At 45.0% G+C, this 22,036-nt stretch overlaps 1 pseudogene; it reads right to left on the bottom strand.

The window, feature by feature from the left end:
* Window positions 1–22,036, bottom strand: part of LOC125112478 (striated muscle-specific serine/threonine-protein kinase-like) — a 52,519-nt pseudogene that overhangs the window by 13,153 nt on the left and 17,330 nt on the right.

Below are 22,036 nucleotides of genomic sequence, written 5' to 3'. Positions count from 1 at the left end.
AATTGAGGCTTCTCTGGCCAGACTCACCCAGAAAAAGGAAGAACCCAAATAGGCAAAATAAGAAATAAAAAAGGAGAAATCTCAACAGATGCTGCAGAAATACCAAAAAAAAGGTTGGGAGAGAGAATAATATGAACAATTATATGCCAACAAATTTGACAACCCAGAAGAAATATACAACCTTCTAGAGACACAAAACCCACCAAAACGGAATCAAGAAGAAACAGATCGGTGAACAGACTGATCACCAGAAATAAAATTGAATATATAATAAAAAACACCCCTACAAACAAACGTCTAGGACCAGATGGCTTCATAGGCAATTTCCACCAAACATTTCAAGATCTTAGACTCATCCTTCTTAAACTCTTCCAAAAGGCTGAAGAAGGAATAATCCCAAAGATATTCCATGAAGCCACTATCACCCTGATACCAAAACCAGATAAAGATACTACCAAAGAAGGAAATTACAGGCCAATATCTTTGATGAATATAGATGCAAAAATTCTCAACAAAATTTTAGTCAACTGAATCCAACAACATATAAAAAATATCCTATACCATGACCAAGTGGAACCCCAGGACGTTCATGTTATCCCAGCAAGTGCTGGAAAGTGAAAGGCTGGCTCTCACCATCTGAACCGCAAGGAGCTTCTGTTTCTAACCTCTTCCCTTGGCTGAGTCTGGCAGAAAAAAGGCCACTTAGATGTCACATCTCATAGTGTGAAATATGAAGAAAGAGATGACGGCCCCAATGCCAATTTGCAGCCCAGAAAGGGAGCCCGGAGCCTCTGGGCTCAGAAAACATACTCTGATTCTGACACATGGCAAATGCTGGGTATACAAACATAGGACATATTTTCCTTCCTTTTCCTCTTTGTAAGACAAGAAAGACAGTCCCTTGATAGACTGGAAGAATAAACCACTTATTTCTAAAAATCACTGGGGGAAAGAGATCATCTGGAGGCTTTGAAAGCCTCAAACACAGGAAAGAAACCCAGCAGACAAAACTAGACTGGGCAAACTATTATGTTTAGAATGGATAAGCAATGAGGTCCTGATGTACAGCACAGGGAACTCTATCCAATCTCTTGGGATAGGCCATGATGGAAGATAATGTGACAAAAAGAATGTGCACATATGTATGACCAGGTCACTATGCTGGTGTAGCAGAAATTGACAACACTAAATCAACAATACTTTAATTAGGGAGTTCCCGTCGTGGCGCAGTGGTTAACGAATCCAACTAGGAACCATGAGGTTGCGGGTTCGGTCCCTGCCCTCGCTCAGTGGGTTAACGATCCAGCGTTGCCGTGAGCTGTGGTGTAGGTTGCAGACGTGGCTCGGATCCCAAGTTGCTGTGGCTCTGGCGTAGGCCGGTGGCTACAGCTCCAATTCGACCCCTAGCCTGGGAACCTCCATATGCCGCGGAGCGGCCCAAGAAATAGCAACAACAACAACAACAAAAGACAAAAAAACAAAACAAAACAAAACAAAAAAAACCAATACTTTAATTAAAAAAAATTTTTTTAAAAACTAGATAGGAATGAGCTTTTACAGACACCCCATGGGCCCATCTGCAACTCTAATCTCCTAGCAGAAAAAGCAATCTGTTTGTTCCCTGACTTGGGAAATACATGCCAGGACAACTGTATTCGAAGGCAACCAGAGCGCACCTGGAGGTGGTCCTCATTTACCTTCCTGATTTGACATCATTTCTCTTTCACAAGCGCTAAATTATAGGCACCCTGACTAGTCTCACTGTTTCCTAAACATGCACCAACTATCACTTCAGAGTTTTATTCCTGATGCTTCTCCACCTGGCATGTTCCTCCCCTGCCCCCTGACCTTTAGCTGATTAAATGGCCCCTTCTCCAAGGCCAGTCTCTGATGCCACCTTCACAAAGCCTTTCCCTGGGCCCTCGATTACATGTAATCCAAACTCTTTGGCCTCCCCCGGTGCTCAGAACCTCCCTTTTTGCATTTATCTTACAGAGGCAAGAATTAAAACCCACTATATCTTAGTATAAGACACACATGGGTTCACCTTAGGGATACATCATGGTCATGCACAAACTTGTCTTCACCTCTCTGCTTGATGACAAGCCCTTTGAAGGCAACATCTGCGTCTGCCCGCTGGTCTCCATCGCTTAGCACCCTCGCTCCGTGCCTGGAACTTGTTGGCTACTCAGTAAGCATTAGTCTATTAAGCTTTACAAGTGGATGACACTACTCTAAGCACACAGTCTGTGGATAACACCTCTGCCATAGCGATCTCTGCAAGTATCGATAAGGACCCTGAACTCAGCAATGAGCACAACCCCAGAGAATGGCTGCACTTTTCAAGGAGACCAAGAGAAAGTAGAATTTCCTCTCTTTGATAGATTTATGACACAGTAGGTCTGGTCTGTGATTCATTTATATGGGCTCAGTTTTTTTTTGTTTTTTTTTTTTGTCTTTTGCCATTTCTTGGGCCGCTTCTGCGGCATATGGAGGTTCCCAGGCTAGGGGTGTAATCGGAGCTGTAGCCGCCGGCCTACGCCACAGCAACTCGGGATCCGAGCCGTGTCTGCGACCTATACCACAGCTCATGGCAATGCCGGGTCCTTAACCCACTGAGCGAGGCCAGGGATTGAACCTGCAACCTCGTGGTTCTTAGTCGGATTCGTTAACCACTGATCCACGACGGGAACTCCACTCCTGGGCTCAGTTTTGTACCTTGAAGGGGACTGGTTTCAGATACTACAGAACTGTCATCTTAATTACTATGTGAGGCATCTGGAGTTATTAGCTTAGGCTATGCACATTACCAGCTGAAGCTCTTTCCAGGTTGTCAGAGCCCTTCCCAAAAGGCTTTATAGAAGTCAAAGAGCATTTCTGATTCTGTGTTTAAACTACCTCGCTATACAGTGTGACTTTGCAAAGACTTTAGAGCAGAAACTAGCTTGAAGGTTCTTCTGCTATGATTTCGGAAATCTTATGCCTGCAGGTTGAGGTAGAAACCCTAGAATGCCTTCTGAAGTGAAAATTCGTTGCAAATACAGCATTTGTAACTATGTTGCTATGGAAGCCAACCTGTCCTGTTTCACTCAACCTAAGAATATCTAAATCCTAATGATCCTGAGAACAGGCTAAGTGGGACGGCCAGGTGTGACCTCCATAGGGGCCCTAGGGTAACATCCATTTTCCTGCTCTTAACCCACTGTGCCGCTCCATGTGTCTTTATAATGCCCCAATTCCTTCCACTGCCATTGTGGGGACACAGGTTTTCAAACTAGGGGATCCAGGCTGCAACTCTCCATCACATTCTCTGTGTGTATATGTGTGTATGTGTGAGACTCACTCACCCAACATGGGTCTCCAGAGTTTGAGGGTCCATGGAGAAGAATGGGAGAGAATAGAGGGAGGAGCCAGAGATTTTCAAGGGAGACTTACAGGTCTGCAAAGTGGGAACCCAATGTGACAGTGGTGAGCAGCCCTTGGGTAACACGGAGCACAGGTGGAGAGGATGCAGTAAGCCAGAAGTTCTAAATGCTTCTCTGTGCTGAAGTAGAGGGCACCACTCATACTGTTCAGGGGTGAAGGTGGGTTTGAGAGGCAGGATCCTGGGAGGGCCCAACTGGGGAGAAACAAACATAGGTCAGAGCAGTGGGTCTCCATCAGGAAGCCTGGCAGTGGGAAGGAGATTCCAGAAGGGGGAATAAGCAGCAAGGCTTGCAGAGATGCCTCAAGGTGCCGAGAAATCCCACCAGTGGGCGGGCTGTTTAAGGTTACCAAACCGGGGCGTCCTCTTTGCCTCTTTGGCTTATCTTCAATAACAAGGGACTGATCCTGGTCAAAAAATTATCCAGATCTCCTTTCGCCTCTTTGATTGCCTTGGTGGTCCCCTGTTAATCAAGAATAATTTCCAGCCAAAAAAACCCCACCAAAACCTCAAAATATTTTTCACACCATGGAAAAAAGACTGAAAAAAAATTAATAATTTCAAAATTCAAACCTGTTGAATCACGTATTTCAAGGTTCCACATGTAGCCTATCAGCCAGTGCTCTGACACGTGGCTGGAGGGCCTATGGGGAAGACAGTCCGATCACTCCTGGCATCCAGCTCACTTTTTTTTTCTTTTTTGTTGTCTTTTTGCCTTTTCTAGGGCCGCTCCTGTGGCATATGGAGGTGCCCAGGCTGGGGGTCGAATCGGAGCTGTAGCCGCTGGCTTATACCAGAGCCACAGCAACGCAGGGTCCGAGCCGTGTCTGCGACCTACACCACAGCTCACGGCAACACCAGGTCCTTAACCCACTGAGTAAGGCCAAGGATGGAACCTGCAACCTTATGGTTCCTAGTCGGATTTGTTAACCACTGAGCCATGATGGGAACTCCCACCTCACTTCTTTTTTCTGGCACAGCTACCTATCCCAAAGGTAAATATACCTATGTACCTTATGTATAAACCATTTATACACATAAATGGTTTCAACCCTTGCTTGTGGAGTTGCACAGAATAAAGCCATTTCATATTCTCCAAGGTAGTATGCATGCCAAAGGTTTGTACTACACAGAATCATACCTTTTAAAGTCCTCGCCATCCCAGGGTAAACGCTGCCAGCTCCCTGGACCATTTCTCACAATACATTTTTCAAGATCCCTCATGCTCTGAACTCCACATCTCAAGAAAAGTCTCTAATCCATCCATCCATCCTAATGTGGTGTCCAGATCTGAGCACTGTGCTTAAGGGGTGGTGTGAGTAGGACGGTTAAAGCCCAAACCTTATGTATGAGGCAAGGAGGAGGAGGGAGGGAAAGAGCTGGAACTCCCATAAGGTCGGTTCACTAGGGCGGGATAGGCCTGAGGAGGCCTTACAAGGCTGAAGAAGGAGAATATGCAAGTGCCGTAGGGTGTCTGAGACGCTGTGCCCGAGAGAGTGGCTGGGTAGAAGTAGAGAAGGACAACAGGACACCTAGTGATGCCTCTGGAGTACTGGACAGTGTCCCAGTTCTGGGTGAGGTCTATCACACTGATTAGGGTGGAAACAGGTGAATAGTCAGGAGCAGAACCCAATACGAGAACATCAATGCATGTATGGACTGGGAAACAGTCCCAGTGTGACCACAGGCTGTTATTTGGTGATAATAGACTAGTCTCTACTTCATACACTGGGCTGTGTAACTGGTAGTGACCATCGAATTCTGAGTCTAAGAAACTGAGATAACCCTAAGCTCCACTGGATAAGATGCTAATGCCATGTACTTAAAGCCATTAATATATTTCTCATGTAGGCCAAGAACTGTGGCTAAATGGAACCTAAGGATGGCAGTCAATGGTGGACTTAGAACGAGCTCCAGCAAAAGGATGGCAGGGTAGACATAGTGTCCTGCTCTAAGGTGCCTCATTCATGATGGAGTAGAATTGTGACCCAGGAACACTCTTTACAAAGACTGTAATATGAATGATGCCTCCTGAAATTCTGCAAGCCCTACATGGTGAGGGCTTACTTTCTTTGCACTGCATCCCGTTTTTCTATTAAGGTAGAAACAAAGATCAAATAACAGGTAAGACAAATAGAAAATGATAAATAGCAAGATGGTACATTCAAACAACCATTAAATATGAATGGACTAAACACCAACTAAAAGGACAGAGATCAAACTAGATACAAAAGCAAGACCCAATTACATGCTATTTATAAGAAATGGACTGTAAATTCACAGATACAACTAGTTGGAAAGTAAGAAGGATGGAGAAGATATATGATGGAAACATGCAGCATAAGAAAGCTAATGTGGCTATGGATATCAGGCAAAGTAGACTTCAGCACATGGAACATATTACTTGAGATAACAGAGGACATTTCATCAAGGGTCAATTCACCATGAAGACATTATAATCATAAATACTTTTACCCCTAAAAACAAAAAGTGCAGGAAGTACTATGGAAACATTTATTTAGCACTGGTGGGCATTAGAAAGATAACATATAGTGACTGCCCGCAAGCAATATCCATCTCTTGAAAACCAAGTATTTAAAGATTTACGGAGCTTTCAGTATTAGCAGCAAACACAGACACTCCAACCTCCTGATCTTCCTATCACTGATGTAAGGTATTTTATGTATAATTTTTTTTTTGGTCTTTTTAGGGCCACACCCGCATGCAGCACATGGAAATTCCCAGGCTAGAGGTCCACCTGGAACTGTAGCTGCCAGCCTACACCACAACTCACAGCAACACTGGATCCTTAACCCACTGAGTGAGGCCAGGAATCAAACCTGCATCCTCATGGATACGAGTCAAGTTTGTTGCTGCTGAGCCATGACCGGAACTCCATTATCTTTTTAAAATAAACTTGTTGTTATTGAAATTTCCAAACACACATTAGAGGTGGGCACAGTAAACTTGCACATGCCCATCACCACCCACTTTCAACAATTCCCAGCATTCTGCCCGTCTTGTTCTATCTACCCAGTGGCCCTTCCCCAACTATTTTTTTTAAATAATGTATTTATTTAAATCCTAGGGGAGTTCCCATTGTGGCTCAGTGGTTAACGAATCTGACTAGGAACCATGAGGTTGCGGGTTCAATCCCTGGCCTCATTCAGTGGGTTAAGGATCCGGCATTGCCGTGATATGTATTGTAGGCAGGCATCTATAGCTCCGATTAGACCCCTAGCCTGGGAACCTCCATATGCCGAGGGAGCGGCCCTAGAAAAAAATTAACATTAAAATTAAAAAATAAATAAATAAATCCCAGGAAGTTTCCATTGTGGCGCAGCAGAAACAAATCCGACTAGTAGCCATGAGGACACGGGTTGGATCCCTGACCTCCCTGAGTGGGTCAGGGATCCAGTGTTGCTATGAGCTGTGGTGTAGGTCACAGATGCCTTGGATCCCACGTGGCTGTGGCTGTGGCTGGCAGTTGCAGCTCTGATTTGACCTCTATCTTGGGAACTTCCATATGCCATGGGTGTGGCCCTAAAAAAAAAAAAAAAAAAAGGAAACCCCAGATATCATATCATCTAACCTATAAACACTTTTGTAAGATTCTATAGCAACTAAGAACTTTTAAAAAAATCACCATGTCCCTATGACACTTAAAATAATAATTCCTTTATATTAGCTAATACCCAGTACAACTGCTTCCCAGATGTTTTTCTTTTGAGTGTACAGTTTGTTCAAATCATGATCCAAATTAGGTCCTTATGTTGCATTTGGTTGTTTTATGTCCTGAGTCTCTTATGCGATAATCATCATCCTTTCTTCCTTTTTTTTTGGCTGCATCTGTGGCATATGGAAGTTCCTAGGCTAGCAAGTGAACCAGAGCAATGCTGGATCCTTAAGCTGCTGCATCACCAGGCAACATCTTATTTATTTTTTTTTAAAGCCACTGATTTTTTTTCTGAAAATTTTCTTAGGCATATTGAATTTCCTGACTAATTTTCTCTAGCATGTAAAGTTTTAATTTTAAGCATTTGCAGTTCACTAATATTTTTAATAAAACAGTATTTTTTTTGTTTTTGTCTTTTCTGTCTTTTTAGGGTGGCACCCGCAGCATATGGAGGTTCCCATTCTAGGGGTCTAATCAGAGCTGTTGCCGCCAGCCTATGCCACAGCAATGCCAGATCTGAGCCATGTCTGTGACCTACCACAGCTTATGGCAATGCCAGATCCTTAACTCACTGAGCAAGGCCAGGATCGAACCTGCAACCTCATGGTTCCTAGTCGGATCTGTTTCCGCTGCACCACGACAGGAACTCCTAAAATCAATAGTCTTTAAATATAATCTCTATCTTTTCTATTTTTAAAAATCTTTTTATTATAATTGATTCACAGTGTTATGTCAATTTCTGCTGTACAGCATTGTGACCCATACATATATATATATATATATACATATTCTTTTTCTCATACCATCTTCTATCATGTTTTACCCCCAAGAGACTGGACATAGTTCCCTGTGCTGTGCAGTAGGACCCCATTGATAAGCCATTGTGTTTTTTTTTTTTTTTTGCCTTTTCTAAGGCCTGCTCCCACAGCATATGGAGGTTCCCAGGCTAGGGGTTGAATCGGAGCTACAGCTGCCGGCCTAGGCCACAGCCACTCAGGATCCAAGCTGCGTCTGCAACCTACACCACAGCTCACAGCAACGCCGGATCCTTAACCCACTGAGCAAGGGCAGGGACCGAACCCGCAACCTCATGGTTCCTAGTCGGATTCGTTAACCACTGCGCCACGATGGGAACTCCCCAAGCCATTTATTTCTTAACAAAAACTATGTCATTTATGCAAATGAATGACAAAAAGAGCTCTTTTTTAATGTTAAACAAAGTCTCTTCTAAAGATGATTACCAGCACATAAATAAATACCAATAATATAGACGTTTAAGAGTGAATTCTCTAATGTACACTTTTTTCCCAAAACACTTAAAAGACATTGCTTCTCATTGCCAAAGGAATTCGCTTAATCTATTATAAGCCAATCTGACCCCCAGAAGAAGCTCACTGACTCTATTAGAATCATAAGGAGCACAGAGGTTTCAATTTCAAGTGAAATTCAACCTGTACTTCAGAAACATTAACTAGACCTATAGGTTCTATCAATCTCAAACTACATGCTCTAAAAGGTAACCAAAATGGCAGTTCCTGTCGTGGTGCAGCAGAAATGAATCTGCTTAGGAACCATGAGGTGGTGGGTTCAATCCCTGGCCTTGCTCAGTGGGTTAAGGATCTGGTGTTGCCGTGAGCTGAAGTGTAGGTAGGTCACAGATATGGCTCGCATCTGGCTTGGCTGTGGCTGTGGTGTAGGCCAGCGGCCATAGCTCTGATTAGACCCCTAGCCTGGGAACCTCCATATGCCGTAAGTGTGGGACTAAAAGGACAAAAGACAAAAAAAAAAAAAGTAACTAAAATGGAGGAAAACTTCACAGGGCCCCTTGGGCTTAGGAGATGAATGCTGACAAGTCATAAGTAACTAATTCTTTTTTCACTTCAAGTTGCCCCAAAATGCAGTACATGTCACAGATGTGGCTTGGATCCAATGTTGCCATGGCTGTGGTATAGGTGTCAGCTGCAGCTCTGATTCAATCCCTAGCCTGGGAACGGCTGTATGCCGAAGGTGCCACTGTAAAAAGAAAAAAAAGTGAAGGGACAGACAGGTCTGTATCACAGGGCAGTTGGTAAAGGAGCCTCTGTGACACATGCCCCAAAGGAAGCAAGACCAGCTTTGTAGGCACCTGGTTGACCTCAACTGCAGGAGTGTGTGATGTTCATTTTATATATATATATTTACATTTTTAATTTTTTCTCGTGTTTTCGTTTTTTTGCCGTTTCTAGGGCCGCACCCTCGGCATATGGAGGTTCCCAGGCTAGGGGTCCAATCGGAGCTGTAGCCACCGGCCTACGCCAGAGGCACAGCAACCGGGATCCCAGCCGCGTCTGCGACCTACACCACAGCTCATGGCAACGCCGGATCCTTAACCCACTGAGCAAGGGCAGGGACCGAACCCGCAACCTCATGCATGGTTCCTAGTCGGATTCGTTAACCACTGAGTCACGACGGGAACTCCTCATTTTATATTTTAACTTGACCAGGCAGGCTGAGGGATGCCCAGAGAGCATTTCCGGGTGTGACTTTGAGGACATTTCTGGACAAGATCAGCACTGGTAGAAGATCACCCTCCCCAGTGGGGGAGGGCATCAGCCAATCCCTTGAGGGCCTGAGGAGAACAACGAGGTGGGGGAAGGGCAAATTCTCGCTGCCTGAGCGGGACAGCATCTTCTCCTGCCCCCAGACAGCAGCTTTGTGGTTCTTGGGCCTTTGGACTCAGACAGGGACTTGCACCACGGGGCCCCTAGTTCTAGGCCTTTGGCCTTGGACCGGAACTACCCCACTCTCTTTCCTGGACCACCAGCTTGCAGGCTGTGTGAGCCAATCCCTCATGAGAAGTTTTTCTGTTTTTCTAGATTTATCCTCTTAGTTCTGTTTCTCCAACCAATACAGTGAGGATCCAGGCTACCTGGGCCCATCAGACTCCTGCTCAGAAGTGCAACAGGAGAATGTTGCCTAAACAGAAGCCCTGCCCAGCTCTGGGTATTACCTCTGCGCCCGTCATGTTAGAAAAAATACTCAACTAGGAGTTTACCTCATAGCTCAGCAGAAACAAATCCAACTAGGATGCATGAGGATGTGGGTTGGAGCCCTGGCTTCGCTCATCGGGTTGGGGAGCTGTGGTGTAGGTCACAGATGCAGTTCGGATCTGGCGTTGCTGAGGCTGTGGTGTAGGCCAGCAGCAGCTACAGCTCCGATTTGACCCCTAGCCTGGGAACCTCCATATGCCACATACGCCACTCTAAAAAGCAAAAAAAAAAAAAAAAAAGAAAGGAAGAAAAAAAGAAAAAGAAAAAATACTCATCCTGCCTTGGCCTCTTCATAAGGTCACTAAAATTTCGGTGCACAAGCTGCAAAGGACTCTGACGAAGGACTAACACACACACACACAGAGCTATGAGCACAAGGTGAGATGAAGGCCCTCTTCGATGGCTCTGTTGTTTCCCCTGGGAAGCCCAGTCCTGGCACTGATAGAGGATACCCACGTACTAGTTAGACCAATGGGGCATGCAGCCCACTCTGCCCCTCTCTGCCATGGACCCTCTCCATCACTGTCCATCAAATGCCACTGATCACACAGTGACACCCTCACCCCCTCTCCACTGGTCCAAAGACCATGTCTCAAGACTGATCTCATCAAGGCAATCGAGCACCACTTTATCCTAAGCTGGTGGCCATTACCTCTTGTGGCTGTTTCATTATATATAAAAGGAAAATACTGATGCCAGTCTGACAGAATTGGGGATCACATCATGCATGAATATGTATATGAAAGATCTTTGTCAAATAAAAAATGCTATACAAAAGCAAACTAAGAAATCAAAGTGGCAGGGGTAAGGCTGTCTGCAGGGTGCAATAAGGGAAAAGCCAGAATGAGAAAGAAGTTTCTGTGTTTGGTCTGGCCACTGAAATTTTTTGTGATGAGTAGACGAGAAGTGAAGTGAAATACAAAGCACCCTGCAAACATAAGCAAAACAGTCTCTGACATAAATTGTACCAATGTTTTCTTAGGTCAGTCTCCAAAGGTAATAGAAATAAAAGCAAAAATAAAAATGTGGGACCTAATTAAATTTATAAGTTTTTGCACAGTAAAGGCAACCCTAAAGCAAATGAAAAGACAACCTCTGGACTGGGAGAAAATATTTGCAAATGATGGAACCAACAAGGGATTAATTTCCAAGATATAAAAACAGCTCATACAATTCAATACCAAAAAAACCAAACAACCCAATCGAAAAGTGGGCAGAAGACCTAAATAGACATTTCTTCAAAGAAGAAATACAGATCAACAGTCATATGAACAGTGCTTAAGTATTAGAGAAATGCAAATCAAAATGAAAATCAGGTATCACCTCACTCCAGTCAGAATGACCATCATCAAAAAGTCTATCGGTAGGAGTTCCCTGGTAGCCTAGTGGTTAAGGACTCAGAATTTTCACTGTTGTGGCTCAGGTTACTGCTGTGACCCAGTTTGATTCCTGGCCTGGAAACTTTCCCATGCCATGGACACAGCCAAATAGAAAATAAAAGAAATTTCTACAAATAAATGTTGGAGAGGGTGTGGAGAAAAGAGAATGTAATTGGAGGAGCAACTATGGAAAGCAGTATGGAGGTTCCTTAAAAGACTAAAGATACAGTTGCCATGTGATCCAGAAATCCCACTCCTGGGCACACTGAGACAAACACATAACTTCTTATATACCTCTATGTTCACAGCAGCACTATTCACAATAGCCAAGACATGGAAAAACCTTAATGTCCATCCACAGATGAATACATAAAGAATATGTGGGATATACATAATGAAATACTACGCAGCCATAAGAATGAAATGATGCCATGTCCAACAACATGGATGGACCTGAAGATTATTATACTAAATGAAGTTAAGTCAAAGACAAATACCATGTGATATCACTTACATGTGGAATCTATCACACAAATGAACTTACCTATGAAACAGACTCACAAATATAGAGAACAGATTTGTGATGGCCAAGGGGAAGGGAGTTGGGAGAGGGATGGAATGGGACTCTGTGATTAGCAGATGCAACTAGTATATATAAGGTGGATAAACAACAAGGTCCTGCTGTCTAGCACAGGGAACTATATTCAATATCCTGTGATAAACCATAGTGGAAAAGAAGATGAAAAATAAATATATAACTGAATCACTTTGCTGTAAAGGGGAAATTAACACAACATTGTAAATCAACAACACTTGAATAAAATAAAATTTAAAAAAATGTTGACCTGTAACAGCTCCTCTGATCTCTCCTAAGACTGAGCACCCACCACCATAGGAAAAACAGGCTGCTTTTGATGTAACCTGATGCATTTATCCCTGGTAGGAGAGAAAATAGGATGCTCACCTTTATACAGAAAAGGCAGAGAATTTTAAGCCTTCTTTTAAAAAAAAAAGTAATTGTCAGTAACTGTTTCCCTCACTCTGATATCTTCAAGAAGCATCAAAAATAGAACTCTAAAATTTACCAAAAAGCCAATTTAGTTTTAGTTTAAACTTAAATCCTCTAACTAGCAAATTTAACTTATCTCTGATATGCTACCATTTTTTTTAAAAAAAAATTATAGTTGATTTACAATATTCTGTCAATTTCTCCTGTATAGCAAAGTGACCCAGCTATATATATATGTATATACACATACATACACACATTCTTTTTCTCATATTATCCTGATATGCTACCTTCCAAAGTGGTCAGGGATTAAAAATGGAAGGAACCAAGGTGTTGACAAGTGCAAAGTCCATCAGCACCAACACCTAGACGCAGCTATGCAGCAGCTCAGCAATCTGGAAGAATGAATTTTCCTCCCTAAAGCTTTTGACTCTTAGATAACAATAGGTGGGTGTGCTGTGTTTCTCCAAGTCTTGACCAGGGTGATGAAAGGGAAAAAGAATTCTCCTCCAGATCAACATCTGACCACCAGAAACAGAACTGCTGCCTTCACGTTGAAACAATTCTCGTGAGTTCTTGTCATGGCGCAGTGGTTAACGAATCCAACTAGGAACCATGAGGTTGCAGGTTTGATCCCTGGCCTTGCTCAGTGGGTTAACGATCTGGGATTGCTGTGAGCTGTGGTGTAGGTTGCAGCCACAGCTCGGATCCATGGTTGCTGTGCCTCTGGTATAGGCTGGTAGCTACAGCTCCTATTAGACCCCTAGCCTGGGAACATCCATATGCCTTGGGAGTGGCCCTAGAGATGGCAAAAAGACAAAAAAAAAAGAAGAAAAGGAAACAACTCTCCATGGTCCTATTTTTCCATTTTTTTTAACAATGGAAAACCTAATTGCAGGGAAATGTTAATAGCTTCATTATGTGACCAGAGGGCTAAGCAGTTATATTGCTCAAGGGTTTGGGGGCTAAGCCAAAGGTATTTTTGGAACCACATCTGATCTCTCTTTTTTTTTTTGTCTTTTGTCTTTTTTTTTGTTGTTGTTGCTATTTCTTGGGCCGCTCCCGTGGCATATGGAGGTTCCCAGGCTAGGGGTTGCATCAGAGCTGTAGCCACCGGCCTACGCCAGAGCCATAGCAACGCAGGATCCGAGCCGCGTCTGCAACCTACACCACAGCTCACAGCACTGCCAGATCGTTAACCCACTGAGCAAGGGCAGGGACCGAACCCGCCACCTCATGGTTCCTAGTCGGATTCGTTAACCACTGCGCCACGACGGGAACTCCCACATCTGATCTCTTGATACAAGTCTGTTGCTACCAAGGATTTAGTAATACACACAAACCCCTACAAAATGGAGACCCAAAGGACCAATGCTAAACAGATTTTATTTGGAACATGCTAAGGTCTGACCTAGGCCAGGGATACTCAGGCTTACACTTGGTAGGTCCAGTTCAATACGGAATGGGTGCCAGTACAGATTAAGAGTGGAAAACAAGAAAAACCAAACAGGTGCTTAGGACCATGTTGGGAGCAGGAGTTCCCGTTGTGGCTCAGCAGTTAATGAACCCAACTAATATCCATGAGGGTGAAGGTTTGATCCCTAGCTTTGCTCAGTGGGTTAAGGATCCAGTATTGCTATGAGCTGTGGTGTAGGTCACAGATGCAGCTCAGATCCCGTGTTGCTGTGGCTGTGGTGTAGGCCAGCAACTACAGCCCTAAATCGACCCTTGGCCTGGGAACCTCACAAAGGACAAGCACTCAGATTGTTCTGGCAAACAATGGAGAAGGAGTTAGATGCATCCATATCTGTTGGTAGGGTGGGCCTAAAGAAGGAACCCTTGGTAATGTCTGGGAAGTCAGCATCAATGATTTTCCTGCACATCCTGCAACAGTTTCTCTGCAAAGAACACGCTAATGGCCTCCTGGTGTCAGGGAGCCCCGGGTAGATGAGGAGGTTTGCAAGAACAAGGCTGCTACCCTAGGCCAACCTACCAGACCAAAGAAAGACACCTCCCTCAAAGCCATCATACATGAATGGAAAGAAGGAAGCTCCTAATATAGTTCATTAATCCATAAAAAAGTCCTTGTCCCTGAAGACACCCACATCCCCACATCAGAACTCTCTCCAGCAGTCTGGCACAAGGCCCTAAAAACATCTCAGATGAGGGACAGGATGCAGTGGGCCACTGCTTCACCTGAACTGGTCCCACAGTCATCCTAGCTCAGTTGTGGCAATGCATCTGCCTTGGTAAAAGTGACAGTCTTTAAAATGTCCCTGTAACTGTGACATCTGCCCCAGATTAAAAGATCTCTCTTATACATTCATGGCCCAAATTATCTTGATGCCTATGTTCTACAACTAGCTTGGTTTCCAGTACCTACATATTAACAACTGTAGATAAGAATCATGGAAGTGTTAGCAATGACCATTTTTTCCATTTTATTTCCTTGAGGACTTTTTCTTTCCTCTTAGAAAATTCCTTAGAGCCCTATGCTATCAGTAACAGTAGTAGCAGTCCTAGTAATGACAGCAGTCAAGATAACTCACACCTATTGACTCTTGCTCTGTCAAGCGCTATGCTGAGGGCTTTACACATTTACACTTCCGACACAGTTAAATCCTATTGCATCAGTCCTATGGTGTAGATGCTACTATTGCTTCCACTTTAGAGAAGAGGAAACTGAGGCACAGCATGCCAACCTTCATTGCATCTTGTTCCCCACTTTGTGAGGAACCCTAAAGCCTCAGGAATCCAAAGTTTATGAGCAGTGTTTGTTAACTGCTGGAAGGCAGGCAGGGAATACTCTTAGGTCTGGGCTTCCAGCAGAGTGCACTTGATGTTCTTGGTCACAAAATTCACACAAGATGTACCTATTCTATTATTTGCTGTGGCTCAGGGTATAGCCAAGTCTTACCTATTTTCTTCTTGGATCTCCCAGTCACTGGAAAAAGTCACCAGTTGCTGCCCTTGGGAATGATTTGAAAACTGGAACGAGCTAGAAAACCTTCTTCTGTTCTCTTGAGTGTCTCAGAAGATGGCACCTTGGAAATTAACTCCATGAGGCAAGAGGTTATAAATTTCATCCATCCTAATGAGAAAGAGGATAAAAGCAGAGCTGTTGACTGGACACCCATGGGGGTACCATCTTGAAACAAAAGTCAGTAAAAGACTATGCCAGTGTTGCCAATTACACTACACTGTCTCCCTTGGCTCTTATTATCTCTAACTGTTTCTCTGCCTCATACTGCTTGAGTCTATCCTTAAGGTTTTCCAAAAGATGAATTGGGTCACAGGTGAGTATGTGCATCTGTCCGTGTTTGTCTATTTGTGTATCTTCCAAGCGGCCTACCTTCTTACAGAGTATTCCTTGTTTCTTGGTGAAAGGATGGCCACTTCTACTCACCCAGGTTCAAGTCCTACCATTACTACTTATTGTCTGTTGGACAGAAAACAATTTTGTTTGTTTTGCTTTTGAGGGAGACACTGAAAGTCCAATTTGTCCACAAATACATGCCCTTAGGACTTCCTGCCATGGTGCAGCAGAAATGAATCCGACTAGGAACCATGAGGTTGTGGGTTCAATCCCTGGCCTTCCTCAGTGGGTTAAGGATCTGGCATTGCCATGAGCTGTGGTGTAGGTTGCAGATGTGGCTCAGATCCTGCGTTGCTGTGGCTCTGGCACAGGCCAGCAGCTATAGCTCCAATTCAACCCCTAGCCTGGGAACCTCCATATGCTGCAAATATGGCCCTAAGAAGCAAAACAATAAAATAAAAATACATGCCCTTAAACTGTTACTACATCCTACCTTCAGAGATAATTTTTTTTTTTTTTGCTTTTAATGGCTGCATTTGCGGCATATCAAAGTTCCCAGGTTAGGGGTCTAATCAGAACAGTAGCCACTGGCCTATGCCACAGCAACACCATATTGAGCCACATCTGTGACCTACACCACAGCTCATGGCAACACTGGATCCCCAACCCACAGAGCGAGGCCAGGGATTGAACCAACATCCTCAAGAATACTAGTTGGATTCATTTCCGCTGCACTACAACAGCAATTCCAGGAAACGCATTTCTTAAATTCTCTAAGCTTTAGTATTATAATCAATAAAAAGAGGATGACAATAGCACTTCACTTTTTAATTAAAAAGATGTTATTGTCATTCATTTACAATGTTGTGTCAGTTTCAGGTGTACAGCAAAGAAAGATTCAGGTATATAGCCAAGTGTGTATGTATATATACATATATATTCTTTTTCATCTTCTTTTCCATTTTAGGTTATAAGATACTGGATATAGTCCCTTGTGCTATATAGTAGGCCCTTGTTGTTTATTTTATATATAGTAGTGTGTATGTGTTAACCCAAACTCCTAATTTATCCCTCCCATTTCCCTTTTGGTAACCATAAGTTTGTTTCCTGTGTCTGTGAGTCTTATTTCTATTCATAAATCATTCATTTATATCCCTTTTTAAAATTTTTTATTTTTTTGCTTTTTAGGGCTGCGTTTGCGGCATATGAAAGCTCCCGGGCTAGGGGTTGAATAGGAGCTACAGCTGCCAGCCTACACCACAGCCACAGCAACACAAGATCCAAGCCTACATCTGGGACCTACACCACAGCTCACGACAACGCCAGATCCTTAACCCTCTGAGCAAGGCCAGGGATTGAACCTGCATTCTCACAGATACTAGTATGGTTTGTTACCGCTGAGCCATGATGGGAACTCAGAAGACCATTTCTAAACAGACACATTGAGAAGTGCCCTTTGCTTATTCCTGGCATTTTCTCTTACATATTTTTAAATTACATACAACAAAATTCTGTTTCAGTCAACTGGCTCTTTTTTCTTTGGAAAATAAAGTTTTATTATTGAGTAGTTTTATATCTGGGTTCCCAGTATTTTCTCTAAATAGAAGCATGAAAAATCCGAGTTAAGTTTTTCTTCATCAAGAGGGTACTGCCTCACTCCTTAATGACTTTATTTACAAACTGTACTTCTCAGCAATTTTTTTAAAATTCAGCTTAATCTGGAGTTCCCTTCATGGCGCAGTGGTTAACGAATCCGACTAGGAACCATGAGGTTGCGGGTTCGATCCCTGCCCTTGGTCAGTGGGTTAACGATCCGGCATTGCCATGAGCTGTGGTGTAGGTTGCAGACGCGGCTCGGATCCCGAGCTGCTGTGGCTCTGGCATAGGCCGGGGGCTACAGCTCCGATTAGATCCCTAGCCTGGGAATCTCCATATGCCACAGGAGCGGCCCAAGAAATAGCAAAAAGACAAAAAGACAAAAAAAAAAAAAAGAATTCAGCTTAATCTAAACTACCCAAGCCAACACGCAGCACGCCACGTATTCAAAACTGCAGCACGCCACGTATTCAAAACTTAGGTATTCTGGGTTCAGTAAGGAAAACATGTTGCCATGAGCTTACGACAGCCCACTGTGGAAATTACTACTTTCTTTCTCAGTGACATAATATCTCAAGAACTAAAAGCAGGTCTGCAGACCAAGGTCATGGTCATTCCAAATATCCTCAATGCTACTTTATGGACTAGGGCAACTGGACTTAATCACTCATCACAACTGTGGATTCATTCATTCACTATCTTGACAGGTGAGATTCCATTCTGAGGTTCCTTTATCTGTATCAATCTCCCCCTTCGACTGGAGACAACCATTGTGTTTAGGGTTCCACCTGCTGCTTTTTATTTCAAACTTCAGTTGAATCCTTTCCCAGGATTCTTATCCCCTGGCATTTCATCATGGCCACAGGCCAACTTTCATGGATCTGCATGAGAGGCCAGGAGTCTCCAATCAAAGAGGGCCTCTGACCTAAATCACCTCCATAGTCTTCAAAGCCCGTGTCCCAGGGTCTTACCAGCCCAGACCCTACGACCCCCAAAGGCCCTTTCTCCATATATCTTTGCTATTGGAAAAGCCTGGCCCTGAGGTCTGCACGCAGGTGATATGAACTAAAGAGAGTGAAACAAGAGGGCAGCTGAGCTGCATTTCACGTGGTCCATCCTGACATTGAAACAGGTGAAAAGAGAGTGACAGTGCCTTCAGCAGCTAACCTGCACCAGGTGTTCTGCATGAATTACTCTCAACCAACCTTGTTTTTTTCACATTACAAAGGTGAGGCTATTCAGATTCTTTTTTTTTTTTTGCTATTTCTTGGGCCGCTCCCAGGGCATATGGAGGTTCCCAGGCCAGGGGTCGAATCGGAGCTGCAGCCACTGGCCTACACCAGAGACACAGCAACACGGGATCCGAGCCACGTCTGCAACCTACACCACAGCTCACGGCAACGCCGAATCGTTAACCCACTGACCAAGGGCAGGGACCGAACCCACAACCTCATGGTTCCTAGTTGGATTCGTTAACCACCGCGCCACGACGGGAACTCCTATTCAGCTTCTTAAAAAGGTAACTTGCTCAAACTCACAGGAAGAACAAGAGCCAGAATTCCAACAACATTCTGATTTCAAAATGTTTTCGTTTTGTTTTGACCACCATCCATCCCAAACTTCCCACTGAATCCAGTTGAAAATATACAATTCCACCTATATTAGGGTTGCACCTCCTATTCTTTATTTTAAACTTCAGTCTAACCTATTGCCTGAATTCGCATCCACAAGCATTTCATCTGGGGCACAGACCAACTTTCATGGAACTCAGGGCCTCCTGCCTGATTTATCTTTATTCTCCTCAAAGCACTGTGATCAGGTGACCAGGGTCTTGCCCCCAGCAGCCAGCCCCCCTCCCCCCCCATAAACCTTCGCTATTTGGAATAGCTCCGCTATTTGTTGTTGGAAACAACCTTGAGCTTTTGCCTGAAGTACTCTTCTGTCCATCCCTGTTTGACCAACACTCTCAGCCAGAGATAGCCAGAACTTTGTAGCGACTTCAGGAGATGTAGCAAAGAATACTAAGTAAAGGAAGGAGCCCAAGGCATATTCTAACAGTTCACGGCCGGGTATCCGCAGGAGCTCCTGATCCTGCTCTGGATAAAGATGACCAGCCTGGTCACGCCAATAGGGGGGTGGTATGGGCATGAAGTAGCGGACTCACCTGAGGAAGAAGAGATAGGAGTAATCCTGGACCACGGTGGTAGTGGCAGGAGAAATAACCCAGGCCGCTGAGGTTGAGCCTGGAACCCCGGGCACCTGGAGCATGACGCCCAAGCCTGGTCGCTGGGCATCTGGATCTCGGCGGCGCAGGAGAGGCCCGCGTCGCTGGCCCCCTTCTGCCCGAGCAGGTAGCTGTGAAGGCCGTGCCCCTCTTGGTGCAGCGCCAGTACCTCGTCAGGATGACCTGGGCCAGCTCCGTGAGGCGGCCCTCGCTCAGCAGTCTCCACTCAGGGCAGCTGGAAGCCGCGGCGGGCGCGGGCCGGGAGGGCCAAGGCAGAGCAGCAGCAGGCTCAGCAAGCGAGCGGCTAGGGTGGCGCTGGGCGGCGGGACGCAGTGCAGCCGGGGCGCGCAAGTCTGTGCCCACGCGGGGAGGCCCGGGGCTCGCCGGCAGAGTGCGGGCCTCGGGGAACCCCGAGCGCCTGGCCCAAGGTGCCTCCGGGAAAGCGCAACTCCCGGCGCTGGGCTTGCGTGTTTCTCTCCCGACAGCCAGGCTCACCCAGCCGGCCTCCTCCCGCTGTGCTTCAAAAGGGGCGCAGGAACCGCCGTCCGCAGCCGGACCGCGGCCGAAGGGGCGGGGCGGGGCGGGACGGTGGGAGGGGCGTAGGCGGGCGGCCAAGATGCCTCTAGAGACGCAAGGTGCTTGATTCTTGGCCAGACTTGGTGGGGTGTTTAGGGATCTTGGCCCCCCCTCTAGAAAGTCAGCGCTGGTCGCAGCGGCCCATCCCTCTTCCTGGACCCGGCTGTTCCACCATGCCTGCTCATTCCGCTTTCCAGCTTAAATCCTGTTCCCACAGTGGCATCCTTAGAACCATCGCTATCAATTGCCTTGATTACTCTCTGAGTTTTAGAGGCGCAGCTGCAACAATTCGAGAGCCTGCACCACAGCAGGAACTCCTACATTTTCTATGTAGTTCATTTAGAGTCAAATTCATAGAAATGATTTTTATCTTTGCAGAGGTTAACTAGGAAATTCAGCGTACTCTAATAAGCTTTTCTTGGTCGTCTCTCTCTGCTTATTTTTTAATGGTGGTCCTAGGAAAGACAATAAAAGATTTGAAAAGCCAAAACCAGGTTGCTCTGATTTTCCTACAGCCACATGATTTCATGATTTACATAATTACTACTTCCAGATTCTGAACACCCTACACCTGAGAAATAATTCAGATGTAAATTTTAAACAGCTTTTCACAAGTCAATGAGTGAATCTGAAGAGACCCAAACTCCACAGTTCTTTTTTTTTTTTTTCTTCTTAGGGCCATGGGCCGCGGCATATGGAAGTTCCCAGGCTTGGTGTCCAATCAGAGCTGCAGCTGCCAGCCTACGCCACAGCAACATGGGATCCGAGCCACATCTACAGATCTATGCCAGGGCTCATGGCAACGCTAGATCCTTAACCCACTGAGCAAGGCCAGGGATGGAATCTGAAACTTCATGGTTCCTAGTTGGATTCATTTCTGCTGTGCCACAATGGGAACTCCCCACAGTTCTATCTTTATTTCTAAACTCAGCAGTTGCCCTTATCTCCAAACTGCGTTAATTGTTTCTAAAGATGCAGCTCAGATTCAGTCCCTGGCCTGGGAACTTCCACATGCTGTAGATGCAGCCATAAATTTTTAAAAAAGGAGAAGGAAGAGGTGGGAATGAGGGCGAGGAGGGGGAGAAAGGGGGGAGGAGGGAGGAGGAGAAGAAAGGAAGGAAGGAAGAAAGGGAGGAAGGAAGAGAGAAAGAAACATAAAAATTGTTTTCCATTCTCGGCAAGCCCTCTTAGAGCAAGCACTGCCAAATTACATTTGTTGCTTACTGTGGACCAAACACTGTGGCTGTATGTGTCCGAATCTTAAACTACTCTAGGAGTTCCCGTCGTGGCTCAGTGATTAGCGAATCTGTCTAGGAACCATGAGGTTGCGGGTTCAATCCCTGGCCTTGCTAAGTGGGTTAAGGATCCAGTGTTGCCGTGAGCTGTGGTGTAGTTTGCAGACATGGCTCAGATCCTGCGTTGCTGTGGTTCTGGTGTAGGCCAGCGGCTACAGCTCCGATTAGACCCCTAGCCTGGGAACCTCCATATGCTGTGGGAAGCGGCCCTAGAAAAGGCAAAAAGACAAAAAAAATAAAAATAAATAAATAAACTACTCTAAAGCATTTCTTCTGCTCCTTGAGCTAATCAAAATTTGGTCTCTCAGGGAGACTGCTGTCTCTGAGCCCTCAAGTTGCACTTAGTTGCTGTTGACAAAAAAAAAAAAAAAAAAAAGCACAACCTAAAAGTTGAGAGTTAGGTTTAGGACTTAGGTTTAGGAGACAGCATCTCAAGTAGACTACAGCCCAGGCTGTAGTTGAGTTGATAAAACAAAGGATGTCACACAGTCATATGCAAATGTTGCCACCTC

Source organism: Phacochoerus africanus, chromosome 12 (genome assembly GCF_016906955.1).
Source record: "Phacochoerus africanus isolate WHEZ1 chromosome 12, ROS_Pafr_v1, whole genome shotgun sequence".
Taxonomy (NCBI): Eukaryota; Metazoa; Chordata; class Mammalia; order Artiodactyla; family Suidae; genus Phacochoerus; species Phacochoerus africanus.
This window is presented reverse-complemented; position numbering and strand designations above follow the sequence as displayed.